The sequence below is a fragment of the Dermacentor andersoni genome, chromosome 4, assembly GCF_023375885.2.
Source record: "Dermacentor andersoni chromosome 4, qqDerAnde1_hic_scaffold, whole genome shotgun sequence".
In the NCBI taxonomy this organism is placed as follows: Eukaryota; Metazoa; Arthropoda; class Arachnida; order Ixodida; family Ixodidae; genus Dermacentor; species Dermacentor andersoni.
In genome coordinates, this window is record NC_092817.1 from 68,502,998 (window position 1) to 68,529,792 (window position 26,795).

Here is a 26,795-nt window from a genome sequence, read left to right on the forward strand (position 1 = left end):
AAAAGCCCCAGCCAACTACAAAGCGCCAACCTCTTATGTTGATTGCGGGAGGCGTGCGTTAAAGTCGCGGCCCAGGCGCCCCTCCACCTTCCTCTTCGTCTCCCTTGCCTTCTCCAACGTTGAATGATCCGCCCGATTTACTTGCACGGCGGGCAAGCTCCTGCTCTACCGCCTCTTCGTATCGTGGCACGCTGCCCTCTCCCGATGCACAACCGGAAACTGCGTCACGTGGTTTCGTCAGTTCCGGCGCGGCAGCGGTGGCGCGCGCGCTCTCGCATCGCTATCCGCCCGCGCGTCTCGAAAAACGCTCCCACTGGCGCGCCCCCCAGTCGCGCTCGAAACGCACGGGTGACGCTACGCCTGCGCGCTGCGCCTGTCTCTTTCCCAAGGGCTTCAGCGGTGCCGCACTCGTCTCTTTCGCCGTAGCGCTTCATCTCTTTACCTATACTGTCACTTTGAACGAAACCGCTTTCCGTCACCACCATGGTGTGCTCCGCCGGACCTCCTCGCGATTCGACTTGACTGTTCTGACTCGCTCGTCAAGTCGGTGAAGTTCCGTCGCACTCGCCAACACACAGTGCTGCTTGCAGTTTGGTTTCGATTTCGCCCAGCGAGCGCGCGCGCGTCCGTTGACATCGAGCGCGTGTTCGTCGTGTTCGTGTGCTACTGGTGGATTTGAAAGCGCAGCAAACGGCGTGTGTTCCCGAATCCTGCGTGACAGGGGGAGGCGAGTTGACATCTGGACGAGGAGCCCCCCGATCGGGCAAAGCGTGGTGTGGACGGCGTCGTCCGTGACAGTCGAGTGCTCAGCTCTCGCGAAACACTTCCTGCTTCAAGCTACATCAGTTTGGGTGAGTGATCTACCGCGTCGCCGCACTCTAATCACTTCGTTCGACGCCAACGACGTCCCGCAGTTGGTGAAGCGCGTTCGTGGAATCGACACGGCCGAGGCTGTTAATTTCGTAAGGAGCGGCATTTGGCTCACGTAAGCATTTGATCGCGTAATGAAGCGCGCGTGCGGGGTCCTCCTCTTCGACAGGGGAGCCGTCGGCTGCGATGCATAATTACGCAACCCGAACCGCATGACTGCGCTCGTATGGCCCTTGTTTTAGCACTTAATAGGACGGCAGTGGCGCAAGCCATTAGTGCCACCGTAATTAACAAAGTGCTTGCCAACGCCGAGTTGTAGGTTTTGTTTTTCTTTTTGGCTCTGTTTCGAAGAATAGGCGCAGCCTTGGTGAAATACTAAAAAAAAAGGAAGAAGTGTGTTTTTACGAGTTCTATCGTCATACTGTCTTCCGGTAATTGCCCGTCGAAATGGTGTACATGCACCGTAAGTTACATAGAAACATCTTCAAAGTGACTTTTACACTGAAAAAAAAAAGAAATGTAAGAAAACCAGCGTCATATGCTTTGCTTCGTAGCCGCTTAGCTATAGCATGAAATAGCATCCCGACTGTATTACATGATTTGTTATCATGTCATTTCGCCGTAATGTAGGATTTGGGCCTCCGATCAATCACCTGCGGTTGTGGTCATTACCTCTGATGGAGCCCAGACCTCGTACCGCAAACATGGGTGACAGCATGCATCGTATAGTTACAGCGGTGAAACCTTTGCAGAAAAGAAAACGCAAAATATACCCAGAACAGCGCCGGAACACGTTCGCGTCGGGAGAAGAGGAAGGCGTTGGCGATGCCGTCGCTATCTGCCCCTCCCGTGCATAAAACGGGACAGTTAACCGACAAGCGGAAAGAGCGAGAGTGGTCGTTGCGTCCGGACGCGACGCGTGTGTCTGTGCTTTTTTAGAGGATATAACGACTCCACGTGCGCCTGTAGCTGTCAAGTGCGCTGTAAAAAACGCCACTGACAACCTGTTTACGCCGCATATAGACTCTTTCACTCTCTAACCAAAGTACGGCAGAAGTAGAGGATTCGCACTTCCGCTCGCGAACAGTCGCACGTGTGTTTGCAGGAGGACGTCTCGACGTCGGTCTCAGCACTACGAGGTCCATCATACATTTTTATCACCCTAGGCCGCGGTATTCATAACAAAAAAGGAAGAAGGAGATAAAGAAGCTGGAAAGTAAAACCAACCAGGCGATGAGGACAGAAAACGCAGGTCGTTGAACGAGAATTGAGACCTTCTTCTCGTTGATTAGAACAACTGCACTCAAGAAACACGAAAATAAACAAAGAAAGCAAAGTGGGTGAAAACCCGAAAAAGAAGTCTCGACTTCCGAGAACGCCAACTGTCGTTCATATTGATAGGCAATTTTCTTATCGAGAGACACATGTGAGGAACGCCGATGCACGAAGATCATTACTGACGGATGATAAATTAGCTTGCCTAGCCTATATAGTGATCGCAGTGTCTACTGATTCCACGTGCATTATGGAGACAGGATTTGCAAATACGACATCCGGAGCGGAGTGCCACTTTACTGCGGTATCAGCTAGTAAGGCTGGCAATTTTCAGTGCTGCGCAGACCATCTTGTTGAATGGCATATGTAAAGGGGCAGCAAGACACAAGCTGCGCTTTGTGGGTAGTTCTCTCATTGTTTGTAGTTGCGTGTACTTGATATGTGTCATTTACAGCTCGCGCTTCTAATTATATATGTACCCCCCCCTCCCCCCATTTCGTGATATAAACTTCGTTACAAACGAATAATTTGGTGTTGCGTTGCTATAACGTACTTGCAAAGCATTATACCTTTAATCTATATATTTAGATCGCCTTGTCGCCTTTATGCTTTATACTATACATTGTAAGTGAGCATTCGCAGACGAAGACGCCACTCCTCGAGTTTAAGGTATTCTAGAGGGAAAGCCTAAAGTCCACAGCTTTCTCCTACATAATGCGTTTGCTTGCCTGTCCCATGTCGGCCTGTTGAAGCCGGTGTAACTAATGGTTGAGAACAGATAAGCGAGCATCGAAAAAAGCCACAGGCTTGCGCAGCACACGCAGCACAGTCGCAGCCTAAGCTGGAGGAGCGTTTCCGTAGGAGACCGTCGTAAACTGATTGGACACGGTAACTGCGAGTAGTAAGGATATTGACACACCTGTTTTTATTTGCATACATTTATTGAAACACACTCAGGTGTGCTTCATGGTCGTAAGTGCAGGCCGAGAAGGACATGCAGCGGGGCAGTAAGGGTACTTTGTTGTTTGTAAATACGAAGTCTAAACAAGAAATGGTGCGCGAAGAGCTAGCTGCACTGTGTTCACACAAATTCCATGCCGAGGCCAGTACTACGTTGGGTAGTATGTACACAACCTTGACAGTGTTGACAAACTAATCGCAGCATAGAGAGAAGAGGTTAGCCGAAGGGGGATCATCCTCATAAGGATTGAAAGCAGCTTGTCCCCCCCAGCGCTTTAATGCATCTGGCATGTGAACTTATATGCTAACATGTCATCACTGGAGGGATGGAAAAACGAAGCTGACAATGCCGCAGGGACCGCCCAGTGAAGGTCTACGCGAGCAAGTCTAGAGCAAGTCCACTTCGCTCCCGCTGGCTTGCACGTCCACCTAATCCAACCTAACTGTAGTGAGTACGCGTCACCATTAAGTCATATGTTGAGCTCCTCGCAGAAACTTCACGAGGAGATATTCACCTCTTGAAGCGGTAATGACCCTGCGGGAACGCAGTGCCTTGTGCAGTTGCGCCGGATACACATATACTTCGTTCGAAAAGCGCGAAACGTGGCCATGTGTCTGCAACCGGTGCCTCAGCTCACGAATGTTGAAATCAAGGATATACTCGTGAAATGAGGCTTTTTCTAGGAAGTAACTCGTAAAGTGTCCATCTAAGTTATCTGCTCGAATGATCACACTAATGGCGACTGGAATCTTATTAACACTTAATACGGTGCCCGTATTTCACCGCCTCTTGCACGCCTCCAGTCATCAGCACAACCAAATCCTGCAAGAAAGCTCGAGTAGTTACCGCGTAGTTTGCCAGCATACGCCCTCCGAGTAACCTACCCTTGAGTTCAAACCGCGCATTACGCTTCATTTGAGTGGTGTATATTTCCCTCCAACACCAAAGCGCGCGCCCAGAACGGAGCTCCCGGTCACGACCGGGCCGAAAGAAACATTCCGGAGGGTTCTCAGCGTGGGTGAACTGTAGGAAACGCCGTCGTCTATGGTGCACGCCGCAGAAACGTTTCTCGCTTCGGGTTAAGTGGCTGGAAGCCCGGCTACGATTCCGCACGCCCCGGGGGCAGCGCCGCATCGCCAGTGCTGTAGTAGTTCGCGCGTCCCTCTCACCTGTAGCGGAACTCCGTCAGCAGGCACGTTTCTTTCTCAGCGCATTTATGATCTCATGCCGCGCACTACGTCCTCACGCGTGGTTCGGCGCTGTGAAATGCGGCTCGCGAGCGTGAAATGGAACTAATTCAGGTGGAAGGGAGCCTAGAAGGAGAGAAGCCGCGTCCGGCAGGAAGGCGTGCAGGTAAGACGGCTCTCAAGCTTGCAGAGTAAGGGTGCAGCAGGGTGAGGTTATGCAACGGCGGCCTTTAATGCGCCCTGACACGCTGCCGCCGTCATCTGCGCAAAGCTTCTTTTTTTTTCCTCCTTCCTTGAAGCGGCGTGAGTGCGATGATGCGGCGAAGCATCGCGGTCTGTACGACTTTCGTGCTTTAAAAAAAAAAAAAAAATATGCTTGGTGTCTGAGACAACGAGTAAACCAGAGATCTTCACGCAAAGACTTCGTCGTGTTCCCTCGTAGCTGGTCTGCTGGGCAGAAGAGTCGGTCGCGTTTACTGCGCATAGCCCATTCCTGTGAGTTTAACTGCGAATCACAAAAGTAAATAGCAAGAAAACGGATCCCGAAGGAAAACATATTATTACCGCCTCTATATATGGTACCAACCTAGAGAAATGTGTTTCCTGCAATGATCTGCAGTTCAGCGTGCACAGAACTGTTATACACGGGACAACTTAAGAATTCGCCGCTTCAAGTCCCACCTTACGGAACCGCACAGCTCATCCACACACTTTGTGCATCCGCGCATCAAAACATAGTTCCTCAGGAACGTTGATACTGAAAGAATTAAGTTTCACTCCGCCGGGACGTCACAGATACGAGCGAACGTAATGGGCTTGCGCACCTATACAGATTCTCGTTGAGTTGTATAGCGGTGTACTTGCCAATTCATAGGTCATCGCGGGCTATAGTTAGTATTAGTACCGAGCACCTCCTAGATACCCCCACATTGGGATTACATTTGATGAGCTCAATGTGCATGCTCATTATCATGGCCGTTGCCAATATGGCATGTCTTTGTCAAACAAACAAAGGTTTGATGTTGCCTTTTATGTTGTTAAACCTTAGTTACTGTTTTGTTATCTCGACCACCACTTTCATTTGGGTCCATCCCGAGAGAGGTCCAAATGCTTACTCAACATTAGATGCGAACGATGCCCGCGTCATTTCCCTTTTGGCTTTTTTCCTCGAGATGAATAACAGTTACCTTGTACTATTACTACTAATGCATCGATACTTGCACAGCGCTGCTTACGCTATCTAGAACACATCAGCAGCATGCATCGGCAAAATTTAATGCTGCCTCCTTAGCGGGAAAGGAAAGGCCGAAATTGATCGAAAGCTCGTTGCGACTAAACAATTCATGGACATTCAATACCTTTATTAGTGAACACATTATGCCGCTTCAGATTTCTGCAGTGAATAATGAATGACCTTTCTTCGCTTCAAGAAGGCTTTCACAAAAATCTCGCGGTCGTGGTGGCAGCTTCGTGGGATGCTTCGCGCATCTCGTCACCGCGGTGGCCGACGTGGGTGATTAGAGCTAACGAACCGCCGCCAACAGTGGCCGCTGTTCCCACGGCTCTTCGAGGCTAAACACCACGCAGTGTGGAAAAAAAGAAATAGTGAGCGTAGGCGGAGAGAGCGCGCAGAAATAACGAGCTGGCGAAAGAAGGCACGCTGCAGGCGCCGTACCGTCGCTGCAAGCCAATGAGCAAGAGCCGCCGCTGCCAACGGCACCGGCAACAGCCACTAATTTGGGGCGCGACGGTATAGAAAGCATCATTGTACGAACGGGGCGACCTCCGGAAATCCGCCGCGCCATGATTGAGAACGAAACACCCTTTCCTCCGCGGACAGCCACCCTGCTGCGTTCGGCGCGAACTCTCCCGCTCTCTGTCTCTCTCTGGATCTGCCCTCCCCTGCGCGTTTCGCGCTCACATGGCCGCACAAACAAGCGCGCCGCTGCCGACGCCGGTGAAACGTTTGGGAAGGAACGAGTTAATGAGTCGTCTTTCTCAGCAAGAAGGGTGGGCAGAAAAACGCCGACGAGGCCGCCCACCGCTGTATATACAACCGCGGGCTGCGATAAGTCCGCGGCTCTGTAACGCTGCGCCCTTGTTATCCGCTTGCTCGTTACGGGGCGCCGTAATATGATTGGAACGGCGGCGCGTGGCAGTTGTTGACGAGTCGCCCTCGGGGGGAACGAAAAAAAAAGAAAAAAAAAGACAAAATTGAGTAGAAAATATTATACCAGCCGTTGCGGAGCCTGCCCTGGCTGCCTTGTCAACGAACCGGGCACGCAGGGAAACTAAATAAACGAAACGAGAAACTAAAAAAGAACGAACGCGAGATCCGAGTCACGTCGGTCAATGGATGCTAAGTCACGGCAGGAAGCTGTTTTCTTTTTTGCTCTCCCTTCCTTCCGGCTGTCTCTTCGCTCTATGTCGCCCAGCGTCGTTTATTTTATTGCTTTTGCTCGTTTCGCGTTGACACGTCGGGGGCCTATATAGCGAAAACAGGCGCCCGCGCCGCATGCTGCAGCGGTTTGACTCGACGCGGCAGATGCATTCCAGCGCCTCTCGTGCGTCTCCGCTTCGTCTCGGCCGCGCGGCGCTGCACCGGCTGGGACCCGGACGGAGGACGCGGACGAGACGTCGCGCGAAACGCGAGAATGCGGTTGGCTCTTTCACCGGCGCGGCGAACGAAGCAGGCCAGTCGCGAGGCTAATGAAGGAGTTCGATTGAGGAAGAGAAGAGCGACGGCGACGCCCGGTGCACGGCCGCCGCCGGGCGCCCCAGACCGAGGAGCCCAATTAGGGGGACGACGACGAGCTGATGAATGAGGAGACGAGCGACGACGCGGCGGCCGCCGAGAAGAAGTATCTCCTCTTCTTTCTCCGCGACGAGAAGTTCTCTCGGACGAAAAAGAAAAAGAAAACAGGAAAGGAACGCAGGCAGTTGCCAGGATTGAAAAAAGATGAAGAAAAAAGCGGTGCGGGGCAGGGGGAGGAGTGGGAGTGTGGACGGAAACCGCAGAGCGCCGAGTTCGTCACCTGTCTAAAAAAAAAAAGATAAGTGAGTGAGAGAGAGAGGGAGGGAGAGAGGGCTATGGACTCAAGTAAAGTGAGAATATAACGAGTTAACCGGAAGAAAAAGAAAAGCTCGGGAATTAAGTCAGGCAGCGACATTAAGCGGCTCGCGACGAGCACTTTCTCTTCCTCGTGGCAAAAGAATAGCGAAACCAATGTTTGCGAGGCTTTCTTTTAGTATTCGACTGGCGTTGTGCACCGGACGCGCATCATCGCGACCGGTGTTGCTTTTTTACTGCCAGGGTAGGCAAGCAAGTGGCAACGCGCGCTTATAGATGCCGGCCCATGTACTATAGACAGGGGACATTGATAGCTTTCAGAGGTCGCGTACAAGCTGTCGTAATGAAAGAGCCGCTCCTGTCGAGAACCTATATACGTACAGCACAAAGGCCCTCCGCACAGGTGACTGCAATACCTTGCATCTTCAGATGGGTCTGTTTATGGACTGCCAATAACCTTCGCGCCTTCTTCTCGCATTCTTAAGTTATACTGTCCTATTGGAAGTGGGGTGATTCACCCAAGTGGCACCGGAAAACACATTCACGCGGACCAGTTTCCGACCTAGATCGTCAGGCTAATCCCGACTGTTTAGCTACAATTATTTTTCGTTATATACCTCCTTCGCTACGACAGCCACCACATTCACTGTCGTCCTGAAGGAGTTGGGTCGACAAGTTCTCGTTTTTATAGACATCGTCTGATAGCGGCACTTAACGCTTTCGTCTTCAGTGTGCACCTGAGGGGGCTAAGCTTCATAATAAAGGAGTAAAAGATCGAGCACCCCACCCGACAAAGCCGCACCAGGTAAGAATGCTTTGTCGGCTGTCTCTGAAAGAACTGTCGTTAATTGACCAAGCCGTGAGCAGACAACTACTATAGGGTACACGTTCGTGGGCGTAAGAGCCCAACTAAGGGAGATTCTTTTTGCAGTACGTGCGAATAAACTGACACACACCAATATGTATTAGAGCTGCTGCCTAAAGTTTGCTTGAAATCCTAGAGCCTGGATTCTTGATCTCGTAATTCTTGGCACTGATACAGCGCGAAATGTGCACAGACCACTCATTGTTTAGTGTTATAGCCCTTTTAGTATGAAGAAATATCGACTCATCCAGAATTCAGCTAACTTACTCGCAATGCACGTTTGTCACATCTCTGCTTTTAGAACGCAGTGAGGGAAGCACCCATGAGCCCCATGTGAAGCCGTCTCCAACTTAACAACCAGCAATGTGCGCGCTATGTATTCGGGACGCGTCTCAGCTGCTGACCTTGGAAGATAATATCATAAGGCATTCGTAAGGAGCTCCAACTGCGATATTGACGGGAGCCTCGTGCACGAACAAGCTAGCAATGTTGTTTAAACAAATCATCTTCGGCCACGTAGAAGCAGAAAAGAACAAAGTATATATATATATATATATATATATATATATATATATATATATATATATATATATATATATATATATATATATATATATATATATATATATATATATACATATATATATATATATATCCACGAGGCAATAGATTACGCGTATGCAGCCCACTCTCGCGAGCTCCACTCGCAACCGGCGAAACTCGCTTAGTGGACCCAAACGTAAGCAATTGCCCTAATGGCTCTTGATTGAAGTGACAGGGCTTTCTTTACTCCCACGAACTTTGCTTCGTGTTTTCTTGTCCGCAAAGAGCGCGTGCCTTCATCAGAACCTCTCTTTACGTCACACGGCGCATCGCGTGGCGCCCCTACGCGGCGAGCAGTGCACATGTAGCCCGAGCCATTAGGGCCATTGTTGACCCAGTGTGGGCGTGCCCCGAGCGACTAGGGTGGTCGCCGCAGCCGTCGCCGCGGTGTGCCGCGTCCAGCGTGTCTGTACTTATTTTTCTCTTTCGCGTTATTTACTTCTTTTTTTAACCTGGGAAATATAAACCGCGCGTGCGGTGCGTGCTACGCGCGCATATGTGTGCCAGAGCGTGCGTGCGTGCATGCATGCGTAATGCTGATTGGACGAGAGATCCGGCGCCTGGCGGCGACGTGACGCGTGGCCTTACAAGTCGTTAAGCGACGTGTTCTCTCTTCTACCTTTTTTTTTATTTTTTTCTCCTTCATCTGCCGGTGACGCCGAGCTCTGATACTTCTGCTTCGGGTGTCCACCTCACGATGGGTTTCCTGTATATACTGGGTCACCGAAAAAGAGCAAGAACTGCTGTCGGAGCTCATCCAGCGCAGACGCCGCGTGTGAAGAGAGAAGTGCTGCATGGGAACGGACCGAGGTTTTGCTCATCGAGCGAGTTCTATGACTGGCATGCCCCGTGTGCTCCGTTTGCGTATGAGCAAACACAGCGATAGCAAGGGAGGAGCAGACAGCAGCTAGGCGACGGTTCTTGTGTGGCCCAAGGGCGTTTCGCCGCCAGCGCAGCAGTGGGCACATTACAAACGGTGTCGCGAACCATCAAGGCGCGGGGCGGGGCGGGGCGACTGTGCTACGAATAGCTGGACTACGGGCGGGTGCGTGCGTTCCTTCCGTCGCGGACCTGCGAATTCAAACAGGCGGGGTCCACACACCGCAAGAACAGAGGAATCGCTCTCGTGCGCCGCGCATTACTCATCTCTGCATGCCTCTCCCTGGAAGCTTCAGCGACGGACCTTTCCTCATTGCTGTGCGAGTGAGTGCAGGCGTACACACATAGCTTCGAAATCTGCGCGCACGGTTGCGAACTGGGCGTGAGTTATGTCGGCTGAAACGTGCCGGACACACACACACCAGCACGGAGGCAAACCACAGCGTGCGTATGTGTTTTTCTATACCTGCTAGCATATGCATGGAGTGCACACCTAAAGCAAGCATATTTGCTGAACGCCAGAGCGATGGCGCGGAACCCGCCGTGTCAGCTGTTGACGTCGTTTACAAAATGTGGTGTGTAAGCGGACGGAGGCGGTAGGAACGGCGGCAGGTTTTGAGTAATGAGCCGGCACCAGGCACGCTTCCTTTCCCAGTATTTGCTCCCTCGAGCTGAGCAGTTTATGCAGATTGGTGTATCGACAACGGTATTTACCCGCACCGGAAGCGCGCCGCGTCTGCTCCGCTATCGACAGGCCGCCCGCATGCATGGTTACGGGGGGCCAGAGATGCAAACGATGAAACGCAAAACGGCATTTGAATTCGATATCAGACGCGTGGAATCGTACGCGGCTTCCATTCGAAGCGTGATTCGCTAAATACTTCGATACTTTCTTCACCGGCATTTACTGCACTTTTTGAGAGTGGCTGGGCCGTGCTACCGCCTTTGATTGCGCAGTGAACTCTGTTGTGTGTGGGCGAGCATAACTTTTATCCATTTCCTCCTCCATTTCATCTTTCCTTTCCTGCCCGCTTCCCCTTCTCGGAGTCTAGGGTAGCACACCAGGTTCAAATTGGTTAACCTCGCTGATTTTCCATCTCTCTTTATCTCACCATAATTACAATACTGTGCTTCCTCAGGGTGGGAAGATTGTCGTGGAACTATACATGTTAGTCAGAAGTACTATTAGTGTGAAATTTCTGTTGTTAGCAAAGATGAAAGTGGGTCTCCAGGTGATATGGTGGGTTGCGTTTCAGTGGGCTGCTAAACCACTCATTTGATATGCGGACTGCTCTATACACAAAGGAGATCAGTATAAACAATTTTGCGCATGAATGCTACTAAAACAAGTCACAGAGCACAACTACCTGACGTACTAGAATATGATACTTGTCTGGTGCGCCTGCTGTCACTGTAGCACGTCTGGCCACTTTATCATCATCATAATCATCGTCATCATCATCATCATCATGCCCATTGCAGGACGCAGGCCTTTCCCGGCGATCACCAATTACACTTTACTTGCGCTAACAGACCCCGCCTTATGCCTGCGAAATTTGCCAATTGCATCACACCACCTAATTTTCATCATGCCGTCCTCGACTGTGCTTCTCTTTCTTGGGACCCGTTCTGTAACTCTAATAAACCATCGGTTATGTGCCCTACGCATTACATGGCCTACCCTCTGCCATTTCTTCCTCTTAATGTCAACTAGAATGTCGGCTATCCTTGTTTAAGATAGGCGAGAGGGACGTGTTCATCATATATCGGAGACAATGTAGTTTATCAATTTATTTAAAAATACCTCACAGGCCTGAAAGTGAGGCATTGAGTAAGGGGAGGCAGGACATAGAAAATACATAGAATATATGACATCCATGAAACCGTAGCAGTTTACATACTACAACCGTAAGTGCAACCGAGGTGAAAAAGAATTACTTTGTTCACGATTCACTAGTAAAAAAAAAACATAATATAATAACAAGGAATGAATCACACAGAGTATTTTCAATGAAGTCGTGTAATTAACAAGACCGGAGTATTAAACAGTAGTATAAAACAAGACAGAAAAGTTACTAACGCGACATTCCGACGGAAAGGTAAGCATAGTGACATAACGGTGCTAACGCGACAATAAGGTCGAAAACAAAGTGCAAGTACAAGAAAGGATGGTGCAACAACCGTAAGACCTCGCATTTTTTTAAGTCATGTAGTCGGTCAAGGCGTCACGGGATGAATCGTAGCTGGACCCGCATGCAGTGTTATTCGGGAGAGAATTCCATTCATGGTAAGGTTTGTAACAGCGCACCCAAGACAAGGACAACAGAAGGAATAAAACGACGACACGGTGCTCGGTCCCGAAGCGCCGTGCCGTCGTTTTATTCCTTCTGTTGTCCTTGTTTTGGGTGCGCTGTTACAAACCTTACCATGAATCCCAACCAACTGGCCCAACTTGCCGTTCTGATGAGAATTCCATAATCTGATAGCACGAGGAAGATCAGAGTAATGGACTGCATTTGTAGAACCGTAAAGGCGGGCGCAATGCAATACACAAAAGTATACAATTTATCTTTCACCGAGCAGACCAAACGTCCAACCACTTAGCTTGCATCAATTCTGTCTGAACGTATGGTTGGGTGTTATAACAGTGTAGAGATATAGATTCGGGAACGTGAACTTCGCATGTTTGTATTGGCTATAGCCTTTAACACCTTCGCATCGTAGCGGAATACGTGTGAGCGCTATACGGGCGAGCCTTACATTACAGCTGCAATGCTGGCGGATGCATGCCAAGTCGCGTGCTTCTGAGCTTATGACAGTGCACGACTGCAGACCTTGCGTACTTCGAGCGCACCACCTGGCGCGGAGGTTCCGTAGAGCGTGGCATCACGAGAGTGCTCAACCGCCAGCTGCGGCAGGCCGCCGGCGTATGCATGGACGCAGGACTCCGTACTTTCGCAGCAAGAACAACTACACCTGCACTGAGAAACTGAGCGTCCGACGTCGAAGCCTTCAGCTCTATCTAATCCTCACAGTGTATAGCGAAACAGCAGGGCATCACTAACGAACGTTTCGTACAACCTGCTGCACGCCCGCTGGCATTTCACGTGTTCGCGGCTGCATGCACCGACCCAAGATCATGGCGGCTGAAGCGGAGCTGCGCGTGCGTATTACTGACGTTGAAGCTTGATAACATTATTTAACAACAGCTGTTCGTAATTGTGATGCAATGCTTTAAGCTTGCCTCATTCGCGTACCGCCGCATCTGTCGGTAAGGGTTGAACATCGGAGACTGCAGGATGCGCCTTCCTTGTGGTATGTACGCCAGGTGCGCTTCCGGAGCCATGGGCATAGAAGGAACTTTCCTATTCAGGGTAAAAGAAATGTAATTGAAACAGAAGTCAGAACGAATGCAGTGAAAGTGGGCGAGAATTCAACAAATATAGAGAAAATTCAATGACATTCGCTTGAAAACGTACATAAATGAACCTCTACTATAGAGATAAGGTGGAATTCAGCAAAATTCATCGTGTGCCAGAGAATCCTCCAAATGCCTCGCCTACAATATACTTGTGCATTCACCCCTCATCCTCAACGCAGCCATTACGAAGCCCAATTGTTCCTAGCCTGTTTGAAATACACTAATCAATGCCTACAAATTTGGTGCGCCCTTTATGAACACTATTCGTTTTTTTTTCGTTTTTGTTTGTGAGCCTGAGAAATACGGTTCTGATGCGTGCGTGCGTGCGTGCGTGCGTGCGTGTGTGTGTGTGTGTGTGTGTGTGTGTGTGCGTGTGTGTGTGTGTGTGTGTGTGTGTGTGTGTGTGTGTGTGTGTGCGTGTGTGTGTGCGTGTGTGTGTGTGTGTGTGTGTGTGTGTGTGTGTGTGTGTGTGTGTGTGTGTGTGTGTGTGTGTGTGTGTGTGTGTGTGTGTGTGTGTGTGTGCATTCTGGATGTATTTCTGACAACAAGCGTGTCTTGAATGGTTTTGGTAATGATACGTTGAATAAAGGCAAAATTCCTCAAAGTTCAACTGATTTCAGGAACGGGACCAAATTTCTTCTCGTGAAGGAAATGTAAGCAATACACGAAGATAATGGCTGTGATAAACAAGAATGAGATCACGTCATTATTACATTAGTAATGCTGTGCATGGACATTATCTTCAACCTCAGTAGTTTCTTCCTGCATTCAGTTATGGTGCACAGTACTCATTTTGCTGTGAAGCAAGGTCGCGTTCATATAGCCTCATACTTTGCCTCTTTATTATCCGCCAGAACCACATCACAAGTGCAATTTCACGCAGTTCGGGCTACTAATTATTTTCACCCACTACACCTTCGTTTCACTCGCTAGATATCAGCACCAGCCGCCAATTTTCTGTTTTCGATCAATATACTGATGCCATAAGACCATCTCTTATCAATTCCAATCTTATGTTCTCTTTTGGATGTGTGACGTCACCACTGCAGCTGTAAAGGACGCAGGGGGAAAGAAGAAATAAAAAATAAACAGACGAGCGCAAAAGGAACAAGTATAGCATGCAGCAACAGACAAATCTTCGAATATAGTAAAAAAAAAGAAAGAAAATTCGAAATTAGCACTGCGGAAACCGAGCATGGCCTGTATGGTGTGTTTTAGCCTTCGGAGATAAGTTGAGTGCATGGCACGCCGTTGGATATTTCTTTTCGGTTTATCCCGTCATGTGCTGTTGCTGTCGCAGACGCTACTAGATACCAGAGGCTGAATTCATGGAATTTATCGCGCGAAGACACCGAAGCAGGCTGCGTTACTCTTTCCGTCCCCGGACGTATACGTGTTCGTAAAAGTCATCGGGCATAATTTATTTTTTTTTGTGTGTGACCTACGAGTGTAGGAATGCATCCACAGAGGAAACGAACACCAGTGCTTACAAGCCGACAGGGCATTTTAGAACTTCCCGAATTCTTGCAAAAGGAAGCGGCAGCTGATACACATGGCGACAAAAGAGTGGCATGGACATGGGAATAACACCGCTGCGACGACGTTACACGCACTGCAGGCGGAGGCAGGGCCGAAGAGACGATCGCCTCCGCATAGCACGCGAGATGCGAACGAGGCCCTAGCGGAGTGAGTACTGAGTGGCAGTGTAGGAGCCAGTAAACGAATAAAAATAATTGAATGGAGGTGTGAAGTGATGAGAAAAACAAAATTTAATGTAGGATGTCGGCATTTGGTAAGCGGAGCTTCAAACCAGTTCTGTACAAGTTCAGACTCGCGATAAGGAAGCAAGAGAGTGAGGACAGTAGCAGGGAGGTAACAGGCGACCGCGACAACGTTTATTGCATGGCATCATAGAAGAGTGTTTCAGGTAATGTGCCAGCCCTCTTTGAACTCAGAAACGTTCTAGCTCGAGGCAGGTGCTATAGACGTCTTCATATACGTCCAAGAAGCTGATGGCAGCGTCAATGCAGGGAGGAGAAGTGGTGGTCTATATAGTCCTAAGCGGATGAGAATAGAGAGACGGGGGTATGTACTCCAGGTTGAGTTTCTCGCGATCGCTCACAGCATCGGGTCTTCCGAGTAATGGGTTCCATCAGGCAAATTGTGTTTCCGAGGGTGGAGAATCAGCACGCACTCGCTTCTCCCTGTTGCAGATATGCGTGCCTGAAAAAAAATAGTAAAGAAAAATAAAGAAACAAAAAAAAAGGAAGGGAGGTCGACAAGCGAGGCGCATTTATTTGCTCGACGTATAGGTTCCTCACCTTCTTCCTCGCATCCTTACCCGTGCTAAGACATTTTCCCGAAGCGCCCATTTCCTCCCTCCTGCGTCAAGAATGGCCGGTCGATCCCTACGCGGGCTTCGACACACAGTGCGGCGCGGTGTTTCTCGTGTCCGGCTCGATGCGACGCGGCGGGCTTTCAGGGGAAATGGAGACGGACTGCGCGGCCTGCCGCAGGAAACAGAGCCGCCGCCACACCGCGGCCACCAGAGCGAACGCACGTTTGATGCCTCCTCGTGCCATTCATACGTCTTTTTCGCGGTGTGGTCTTTCTTCTCCTGCGGTGGCCCTTATCTTTCTATGGCAGTTTGGAAGAAATGCAGAGTGTGTAAGAAAAGTAGAAAAAATTGATGGGTATGAGACCTCATCTAACGACTTCTTCTCGAATGCGTCTACCCCGGAATCTGTTAGTGTGCTGGTATATTTGGGGAAAACTTACATGTTGCACTGCCGCATCGGGTCATCTCATATAGTCGCCCATTGACTGTAGGCTATAGGCGCGCGAATTTCTGCACGTATAGCTCGCGCTGCGCTTTAGACTAGAACACCAAATGCATCCGCGGCAGCAGTATAAGCCATGCGGCTGGCACCTTCATAGTAGTTGGGGGTATTCGATGAGGGAAATATATAATATGCGTGTTCGAGCGTTTCGTCTGCGGACACAAAAACGTGCACGAAAGCTATACACGATTCGGAGCGCGCGCGGCACCGTTTTGGCGAGAGGACGTCGTCTGACTAAACGATATGCCGGGAGCGCAGGAAGCGGCTCCTCATCGTATCAGTGGAGCGGTTGCACGTTTCTTTCTCAGTAACGCTTGTTTGTTTGTGATGAACATTATAGGATGACGTCTGTTATACTATGTCATCTTCGCATAATGAATAACAGCCAACGAAGATACGTAGTTTTAGAGGATTATTTGACGTAGCCCTAATTTCTTTTTTCCTTCCTTTTTTTTTCTTTTTTCTCTTTCTTTTCTTGTTTTTTAACGTTTAGCGCTGTGCAGTGGTCCGCAATACAGTAATTCGAAAGTACAGTACTGTCACTGGCCTACGTCGTGTTCACGCACTAAAAGAAGTTCTTGCGCTAACATTTTTCTTAAGAAAAACTGACAGCCAATTGTGATGGACATATTATTAGCGAAACCAGCCGACCAATGACAAACGGAGTTTTTGCGGACGAAAATTTTTTTGAGTTTGGCCCCTGTATAGCAGTTCGAAATGCCGCGCTAGCAACCAATTTGTTGTTGTTGTCGTCTTCGTCGTCGTCGTCGTCGTCAGCTGCCAGAACTGTCCTTGCTTGCAAACAATACGTATAGATCATTTGCTTTATGGTTGGCTAAAGATACCCGCCTTCCTCTTGCTCAGTCCTGTATACATGTACCTTCTCAGCGATAATGTGCAAAACGCGGTATGCTTTCTTTCGCGCGAAACAGCTCAGTATATAATGACATCTCTTATAAAGCGCGCTCCCACGCTGTACGGGCCAACTCAACCTACGGAAACAAACACGCAAAGAAAAAAAAAGAAGAAAATGTCAGCAGCTAAAAACTGTGTGCGCAATCGACACGTCTCGCATGTGGTGTCGGCTTCAGTCTTCCCACAAAAAGTTGACCGCCCCATTTAGCGTCTCTCTTTTTCTTCCCAAGAGAAAGAAACTGGCAGCACACCGATCTTGCGCAAGCGCCGCGAAAAGCCATTTCTTGTACGTACGTCAGCCATGGGGCGCGCGCTGCCGCCGCTCGTTCCCGCATTTCAAATACTATTCCCTCCCTGGTTTCCACTAATTGCCATCAGGACAGCACGTTTCCCTTAGCCGAGTGGGAAAAAGGCTTTGGCATCGTGAGGCTCCCTTTCCTGCCGTTCCTTTCTAGTTGCTTCTTCTTGCTTTTCTTTAGCTGACAATGGCTGTTAGCGCAGCTCAAGCGGATCTTCGTTAAGCCAGACCCAAAAACAGGCGCCGTAACAAGCGACAGCTGGCGGCTTTCGACAAGACTGACAGTCGTCGTCGTCGTCGCCTTGCGCGGCGCTAATCAAACGAAAGTAGAAAACAAGAAGCACGAATGCTCGACTGAGCCAGGATAGAGTGTACGGCGGGCGTATGTTGGAAACCGCTGCTCCGCTGCTGCGGACATCGAGGGCGTGGAACAAAAAGAAAAAAATGGAACAAGAAGAAAAGCTCAGAAAGCAGAAACTTCTCGCGCAGCACGCTTGTGCGAAAGCGTTTGCCAACTCGTTTGAGGACCCTTTTAAGTTCGCCGTCTTCTACGTTCCTCGCTAACTAGCGCGCGCATTTCGGAGAAATACCACTGCTGCCGTGTGTCCTTGATATGAGAAATGTGTGAATGGCCCATGGCAGGCGCGTGTAGGGACTCGCTAACGCATGATTTTTGCGTATTAAACGCAGCGGCTTGTTTTGTTAGAGATGCCGCAATGAGTGTCCTAGGTGGCGTACTACTTGAGCTTATCTAACGCGCATCTAAATATGGGCAAAGACTCGTTTTTGTTATCGTTTCGCTTTCTCTCGAACGTGCTGTCGCCGTGGCCATCGTGAACGAAGCCCTCAAGGCCGCTCTCACCACATTCATAGGCGCAGGACTTAACCAGAGACTCTATAGATGCCTGTTATAGTGTGTGCTTGTGTATCTCGTGCGCGTGTGTTAGCGTGTGTGAAAGGGTCACTTGACGTTTATGTTATCTGGAGTCTATATATAACATATTAGGCCTATGCTCAAGCAATCATCATCATCATCATCATCATCATCATCATACTGCCTTATGTCCACTGCAGGACGAAGGCTTCTCCCTGCGATGTCCAATTACCCCTATCCTGCGCCCACCGATTCCAACTTGCGCCTGCGAAGTTCCTAATTTCTTCGCTCCACCTAACTTTCAGCCGTCCTCGACTGCACTTCCCGTCTCTTGGCACCCGTTCTGTAACACTAATGGCCCACCGGCTATCTATTTTACGCATTACATGACCTACCGAGCTCCATTTTTTTTATCTTAATGTCAGTTAGAATATCGGCTATCTCCCTTTGCTCTCTGACCCACACCGCTCTCTTTCTATCTCTTAACGTTATGGCTAGCATTCTTCGTTCCATCGCTCTTTGCGCGGTCCTTAACTTGGCCTCAAGATTCTTTGGCAATCCCTAAGACTCTGGCCCATATGTCAGAAGCGGTAGAATGCATTGACTGTACACCTTTCTTTTCAATGATAGTGGTAAGCTTCCAGTCAGGATCTGGCAACATCTGCCCTATGTACTCCAGCCCATTTTTATTCTTCTGTAAGTTTCCTTCTCGTGATCTGGGTCCCCTGTGAGTAACCGACCTAGGTAAACGTACTCCTCGTACACTCTAGAGGCTGACTGGCGATCTTGAACTCTTGTTCCCTTGCCAGGCTATCGAGGATTATCTTTGTCTTCTGCATATTAATCTTCAACCCCACTCTTGTACTTTCTCTCTTAAGGGACTCAATCATTTGTTGCAATTTATCCACAGTGTTGCTGAACAGCACAATGTCATCTGCAGATGGAAGGTTGCTGAGATATTCTTCGTTGATCCTCACTCCTAAACTTTCCTAGTTTAATAGCTTGAAAACTTCTTCCAAGCATGCAGTGAATAGCATTGGAAAGACTGTCTTGTTGCCTGACCCGTTTCATTATACGTATCTTTATACTTTTCTTGTGGAGAATCAAGGTAGCTGTGGAACCTTTGTAGATATTTTCCAAGACATTCACGTATGTCTCCTGTACTCATTGATTACGTAATGCATTTATGACCACTGGTATCTCTAATTAATCAAATATCTTTTCATTATCTACCAAAGTCATATAAAGAGGTTGATTGTACTCTTCAGATTTCTCGATTACCTGACTCATGACATGGATGTGATCCATTGTAGAGTTTCCCTTCCTGAAGCCAGCCTGTTCTCTCGTTTGGCAGAAGTGTCGCGCTTATTTTATTGGATATCATCTTGGTGAATATTTTATACAAAACTGAAAGTAAGCTAATGGCTCTGTAATTTTTCCATTCTTTAACGTCTCCCTTTTTATGGATTCGTATAATGTTGGCATTCTTCGAGTTCTCTGGAACCGTTGAAGCCGTGAGACATTTCGTATAAAGGACCGCAAGCTTTTCAAGCATGATATCTCCGCCGTCTTTGATTAAATCGACTGTTCCATCTTCTTCTGCCGCTTTTCCCCGGTTCATGTCTCACAAGGCCCTTCTAACTTTATTGCTGGTTATAGAGGGAGCCCCTGTATCCTGTTCATTACTCCTTTGAATGTAGGTAGCGTGGCTGCATGCTCTGGGTACTGTACAGGTCAGTATAGAATTATTTCGCTGCTTTTACTGTATATTGGAAATTGCTGAATATATTACAAGGTTTATTTTTCAGTGCATGCATCTTGGCTTGTACTATGCCAAGTTTTCTTCTCATTGATTTCATGCTGCGTACATTTTTTTACTGCTTCCTCCGTCTTTCTCCCGTTATAATTTTGAATATCCGTTAATTTCTCCTTGTTGATCAGTTTTGATAGTCCCGCGAATTCTGTCTGATCTCTTGAGAAGGAGGAATAAATTTTATTTTAGGATAGCAGATTTGGGACCTAGCTAAGCCTATCTACCTAGATGACGGCCTCGAGCCTTCGTTACTTAGGAAAGCTTATTTTCTGGTTGATTTGGTGCCTTACCTCCCACTTCAACTGCTGCTTCTGAAGCCAGCCTAGTTATGGTTTCATTCATTACATCTATGGCATATTCATCTCTCTGTTCTAAGGCTGCATATTTGTTTGCAAGCACCAGCCTGAATTCCTAGCACTTCTACAATACCTAGCATACCTAGCATACCTAGAATACCTAGCACTTCTACACGCTGGCAACAGAGAAAGAGAAATGATGCATAGAAAGGCAGGGAGGTTAACCAGAGGTAGTTCCGGTTGGCTACCCTGCAAGGGGGAAGGGTTAAGGGGGATAAGAGAGAGAGAGAGAAACCACCTACACTATGGAACGGTAGGGGGCGGCGTTCTTAAAGTCTATCGCGAAGCCCCGTAGACCGCAGGAACCTTAGTAACGCTAGTAAGGCCTTCAGGGCGGATGTTCTTTGGGAGCACTAACCTAAAGCAAAATATCCATCCTCCATTAGAGAATGTGTATCTCCTTCTTCACTGAATTAGCGCGGCGAGCACGAAGTGGTAAAGTAGCAACTGTCTTCTTGTGCGGATATACAACAGGGTACTCTGCAGCCATCACTTTAATGCAATGGATCAGATAGGCGCGGCCAGCAACGAAAATGGGTGGGGAATAGGCATGAAAGAGACAACACCGCAAAAGTTTTTCCTCTGTACTCATTTGTGGTGAGCGAAAATCGAAGAAAGAAAGAACGAAAGAAAGAGAAAGAAAAAAAGGAAATGCTAATGGACGAGTCGCGAGAATTGCTCTAAGTCAACACATCAGAGGTCCCAGTGCCTCTTTCTTTTTCCAGCGTTCGCGTGTAACCAGGATGAGGTGTGCATTAGCCGGTCTCGGCTCCGGAACGGCATTCCTTTTTTTTTTTTTTTTCTGGGGGAGGGGGGGGGGGGGGGGTGGCGCCTCGGTGCAGATTTGAGCAGCCGCACGGCCTGTCAACGCAGCCATCAGGCGACCAGTCATCGCAAGTGTCCTGGAGGGTGCGAGACCGTTTTCCCACGGCTAATGCCCCAACCACTGGCACGCGCTGGAAAGCTTCGGCGCGCGCCGAAGGGTCAAATGCGTCAAAGCGTCGGTCGGGAACTCGCTGAAGCGGAACGTCGCGCAGCGATTACGTCTACTGCCGATGCTAGAAGTTTGCCGGCGCGCGGCGAAGCTGCGCCGGCGTGCACCAATGGGAGGCTGCGACGCCTCGCAGGCGTCAACCAATCGGAGGCTGCGGAGCCTCTGGCTGCTAGGACTGTAATGGCCGACCGTGCGGAGACGCCGGCACCAACGATCGTCCGAGTGTTTTGGACGCACGACGCGCGCGACAGTGTTCCTGAAAGACAGTGTTGTAAAAGTAGGCCGACAACGACACGATCAACCGACCGACGACCGTAGGTTGTGGCAGTGCGACGTGGATCCGAAGCGACTTCGAACGACGCCGACTAATCCAACCTGCCCACTGGGTTCCGCCGGGCTCGGTACGATCGTCTGCTAAAACAGCCAACCGAATCACGATTGCCGCAACGTCTGTGCTTGTTGTATGTGCATTTTGTTGTGCTCAAAACGAATGGAAACACGTTTACGAGCTCCGAAGTCTGGATAGTCAACACTCGCCTATCGCCGATGTTGTTTACGTTACGCGTAGGCCTAGCGCGTCCATCGAGTTCGTAACTGGCGAGTGAACGAACTCACCTGAGAAATCTGTCGAAGGAAATGAATTTTCAGGTCCGTTTGGTGCTGCAGTGATTTAAAATATGGCACTCTTGACTTCGTGTGACCTGTGATGTGGTGAATGAACCGTGTGGAAGTTGGGTTGGTCAACCGCGGCGTGTTTCGTGTGGTGTCGGTTGACTCAAGTTTAACGGGCAAGCTCTGCGCTGTTTCCAGTGGTAAAGATAACTCCCGAAAGCGAACTACACTAGTAGCCGAACTATTGGAAGTACTTACATAATCAGCCGTGCCGCCTGTTTCAGATGACATTGCGCTCTTTTATTCGGCATGTGAATCCAGTTCAGTACAAGTTCACTGTACTCCTTCACTCGCTTCTTTCAAGTGCGACCGTCTTTTGGGCTAGTTGGGGATAAATCGCTCGTGTAGCAATCAAGAACACTGACGCACTGAAGCATACGTGGCAACGCAGTCATATTTGAGTCAGTGTGTCGTTATAGTTGAGCACTGCAAAAAGAAATCTGTTTGCAACGTGTGCCCTGTGTGCAGTGCATAGCAGGACCTGCATCATGCAAGACCTATGCATGTAGCAGCGTATACCATGATTGCTTCGATGCCCGCTTCAGAAGCAGCAAGTACTGAGTCAATGAAACTGTAATTGAATTTTTATCTCACTTTTTGCTTATGGAAAGTGTAGATGGTGTGAGTGCATTGTGGGGAAGGTAAAAAGGTGTCATCAGTGTTTTGTGCAGTCAGTATGCTTAAACTGCTGGAATCCCTTCAGCCTCTACTAAAATGTTTCTTGCTGCGATACTATAAATTGTAGTCAGGACAAAGATGTACTCAAAACCAAGTTACTAATGCATCTGCCCAGAATGTGTTTGATTAACAAGTTAACGCTTCCACAACAACAATATGCCGATGAACAGCATATGTGCTTACAATAAATACATTCCGTAAAGGTGAACGACTGGGCCTACAATATCAAACTTTGTAGTAGCACCGTAAAAAGTGCTGCCATGCGTATCAGCCACAACGAAACTGCTGCACGTCCAACCTTCTTCCTTGGAGGCACTTCTATAAAGACTGTTCGGGCCCTTCTCATTCTGGGTGTAGCATTTAGCTGTTCTCTCAAATTTTCCACATATGTCACCAGCACTGTATGTAAGCACCGGCCCTTTCTTGGGTTTGTGTCCCGTGTGTCCCTTCCCTGATGACCTAAGGTTTTCCGAGCACTCTACACTTCTATCATTCTGTCACGACTTGAGCACTGCTCATCAGTATAGTTCCCGTACCAAACTCTCGAGGCTACAAAACTTCAGCTTGTTTTGTGCCGGACAATACGCACCCTTTACTCCCGTCTTTTCGGTTGTCACAAGCTCATGCCAGCCTTCGAGGATTGCCTCAAACCCCTCAAGTAGCACACCCTGCAATACCAACGCAACATTGCACTAGTCTATACTGCAGGGTGTTTGACGTCTCTCTAAACAGCACTAATCTTTTTTCACTTCGTCTGAACAAGTGGTCAGCACAGCCTGAGCCCTCATCACGCCTGTATGGCCCGACACCACAACTCATGATTATATCTGGCATGCAGAGCTTTCTCTCCACCCCCCTGGCGATTTGGATTCTCCTTCCTTGGAACCAGACTTCATTGGCACTCCTGTGTGTTGTGCACCTGTCGAGTGTGTGCGTGTGTGCTGTGCTGTGTTATTGAGCAAGTGTGTGTGCACGTGGAGGGGAAGGAAGTGTCTTCTGCATCCTGCAAATTCCTGCTTTAGATGGCTGGTTATCAGATTCTCTAACATACAGGCATCAGCCTTCTTTGTAGTCTAGTGTGCCAAGTTACCACTAAGATTATTATTATTATTATTATTATTAGAATCATTACTTTGACCACATTGATTGTGTTGAAGCCAGCGTGACACATAATTCAAAATATTTCTGGAGCTTTGTGGGCTCTCTCTTCTAAAAGGAGTGCCAAAGATGTACGTCTTCTTCATGAAAATAGTGGTGTTGTCTCGAACACTGCTGATGCCTTTGCAGAACATTTCTGTTTGCTATATGGCGTGAAATATGCTTCAAGTAACCTTCCTTCTCAGTCTGGCGCAGTGTATGCTAACAGTCAATGAAAACCTCGTTTCCAAGTATATGAAGTGCCTTAAACTTTGCCTTAAACTTTCCCTTTCTTGTGGTGTTGATGGTATTTCCTCCACAGAGCTTAACCCTTTGAGACGCTGTCTACACAATTGGGCACAGCAGGAGCGTGCATCAATAGCAAAAGCACTGATGAAAGTAATGGTATTTAAAATGTGTTTCATACATCTTGAAACACTTATTATTGGAACTGTGCTGCAATTTTGAATAATGTGCAGAATGTTTTAACAAAATGAGTGAGAAGGTGGACGGCTGGGTGTTGTTACTCTGTGTCAGTATGTTGTATGTAGCGGGTTCACTTCTTTCATTGTTTTTTACAATGTCGTGCACCAGGCATAATTGTCAAGTGGCTAGATAAGTGCTTTTCAAGCTTTTCAAAACACGAAATAGTACATGTTTTCATATTTTGTGTTCCTGTAGTGAGTTTTCGCATGGAGTCGAAATTTTGTAAACTTGGCAAAACTCGCTAAACTATTGAAAATTCTTAATATTTGCTGCGGCTGTACACTTTCTACGATTCTGAGGATGCAAGAGATGTGGTGAAAGCAACTTTTCAATCAACGGGATAAAGTGGTGTCTGAAAGGGTTAAGATGTATGGAAGCATACTTGTTCCTCGTTCTCACAAGCATCTTCAATAGTTCCCTAAAGTCTAGTACCTTTTCTAGCACTCGGAAGGTAGCATGAACATTGCCCATGCACAAATCAGGTGCTAGATGTGCAGTTACTAACTGCCGACCTATATCTATCCTCTTCAGTGCGTCAGGTGTTTGAATCGATATGGGATTCCTCGCTTTCTGTTAGTGCTAAGAGCATTTTAATAAATGAACAGCATGACTTTGTGTGCTGACATTTCAGACTTTCAGACTGTCAACAGTGTTCACTACTGCATCGACTTCCAAAAAGACATTTTTTCACTCTCGAACTGGTGCAGAAACAATAAGTACTCTTAAATGCTTCCAACACTATGGCATTAAGTTATATGCACAAAACGCACCATGTGAAATTTTGATACACCCTACGTGATGCTCCACTCCTTAGGGTCGATGAAATGAAAGATCTTGGTGTGTACTTCGACAAAATGCTAAGCTTCTCTTCACATAGATAATTACACAAGATGTCCTTCACGCTCTTGGAATTGCATGCCGTATATTGCATGATTTCCACTCACCTGTTGTGTTTCTGAAATTCTGCTGTGTGCCTCCAACTACTAGAGTATGCCTCTGTAGGAGGGGGGTGCAATGAGCAAATCTAATTCTGACCTCATTGAACGCATCCAGAATAAATTGATGTCTATCTTCAAGCACCACTTTTGCCATTCTGGCGACCACAGTTGAGCCTTTGTTCCTGCACCTTTTGTTCCTGTATAAGGTGGTCCATGACATTACACATTCCTTAAAGCTTCTTGATCATATGCATTTGTTTGTGCCGCAACAGTATACCAGGTATCATTCCACATTCGTTGCCTGGGCTTGTTACAAGATTGTGCTAATAAGACTCGACTCCAAAACATACTTCAGAGTTCATTTCCTGTGTTTTGTGTATCTGTAAATAATCACGTAGGATTAACTCCCTTTTACTTTTTCGCGTTTCCTTTTTTCCCTATTTGTTTCTCTATCTTCCATTTTTTTGTCTACTGCATTCATGTTTTCTCTACATTTTGTCTCACATAGTTAGTGCTCGTTAAGTGCACCAGTACAAAGGCTCTCTAGCTGTTCTTGGGCACTACAATAAAAATTTGAATGATTGACTATTATCGTAGTATAAAATTGTGCTTTTTAAGTATGTACTAGTATACTATTTTAGTGTAGTAGCTTTCGTGCAATTAAAAAAAGGGCATGAATTAAGAAGAGAGAGAGAAAATGATAAATGAAAGGTAGGGAGGTTAACCAGGACTGAGCCCGGTTGGCTACCCTACTCTGGGGAAAGGGAAAGGGGGACGGAAAGATTAAAAGAAGAGAAAGTCCACTGGGGATATCAGTCGGTCACTCAGTCTGGATCACAGACGCTGACTCAATCCGGTATCTTTCAAATATCGCAGCAGCGCTTTTGTGGCCTTTTGTAGCTGCGATATGCGAGGCCATGGTCCCAAGATCTTGTTCAAGGTGAACGGCTTTCCATCTAGCTGATTGAGAGCTCTGCAGAGGTCTTGCCTTTCATCTTCAAAAGATGGGCAGTAGCACATTAGGTGTTCTATGGTTTCCTCGACACCGCAGACATTGCACTCGGCGCTATCAGCCATTCTAATCAAAAATGCATATGCACTGGTGAATGCGACGCCCAAACGTAAGCGGCACAGCACTGTTTCCTCATTTCGCAGAAGACCTGGTAACAGCCGCAGTTGCATAGAGGGATCGAGGGAATGCAATCGATGTAGAGTGAATCCAGGTGTGTGCCACTTTTCCAATGTCAAAAGAGTGTGCTAGCTTGCCTAAGTGTTGGGCTGTGTCAGTCTGCGATAAAGGTACAGAAATAAGGGTTGCTCCTTCGTGGGCTTTCGTAGCAGCTTCGTCAGCGAGGTCGTTGCCGGAGATACTGCAATGACCAGGCAGCCACTGAAACGCGACGTCGTGTCCTTTCATGATCATGTGATGGTGCATTTCTCGCATCTCCGACACGAGTTGTTCACATGACCCGCGACGGAGAGCTGACAGAAGACATTATAAGGCCGCCTTTGAATCGCAGAATATTGCCCACCGATTAGCCGGTTGGTTATTAATATAATCAACGGCACCTCGGAGGGCAACAAGCTCCGAACCGGTCGATGTTGTCAAATGAGAAATCTTGTATTGGATGCTTAGTGATCGTGATGGTATAACCACTGCGCT

General features: G+C 48.2%; 1 protein-coding gene across 1 annotated transcript in view; it reads left to right on the forward strand.

The window, feature by feature from the left end:
* The first annotated feature begins 342 nt into the window (after positions 1–342).
* Positions 343–26,795, forward strand: part of LOC126536251 (LIM domain transcription factor LMO4.2-like) — a 91,368-nt gene continuing 64,915 nt past the window's right edge. The window contains exon 1 of the mRNA XM_050183144.3: positions 343–851. The gene's annotated coding sequence lies outside the window, so the exon portion shown is untranslated. The remainder of the gene's footprint in view (positions 852–26,795) is intronic.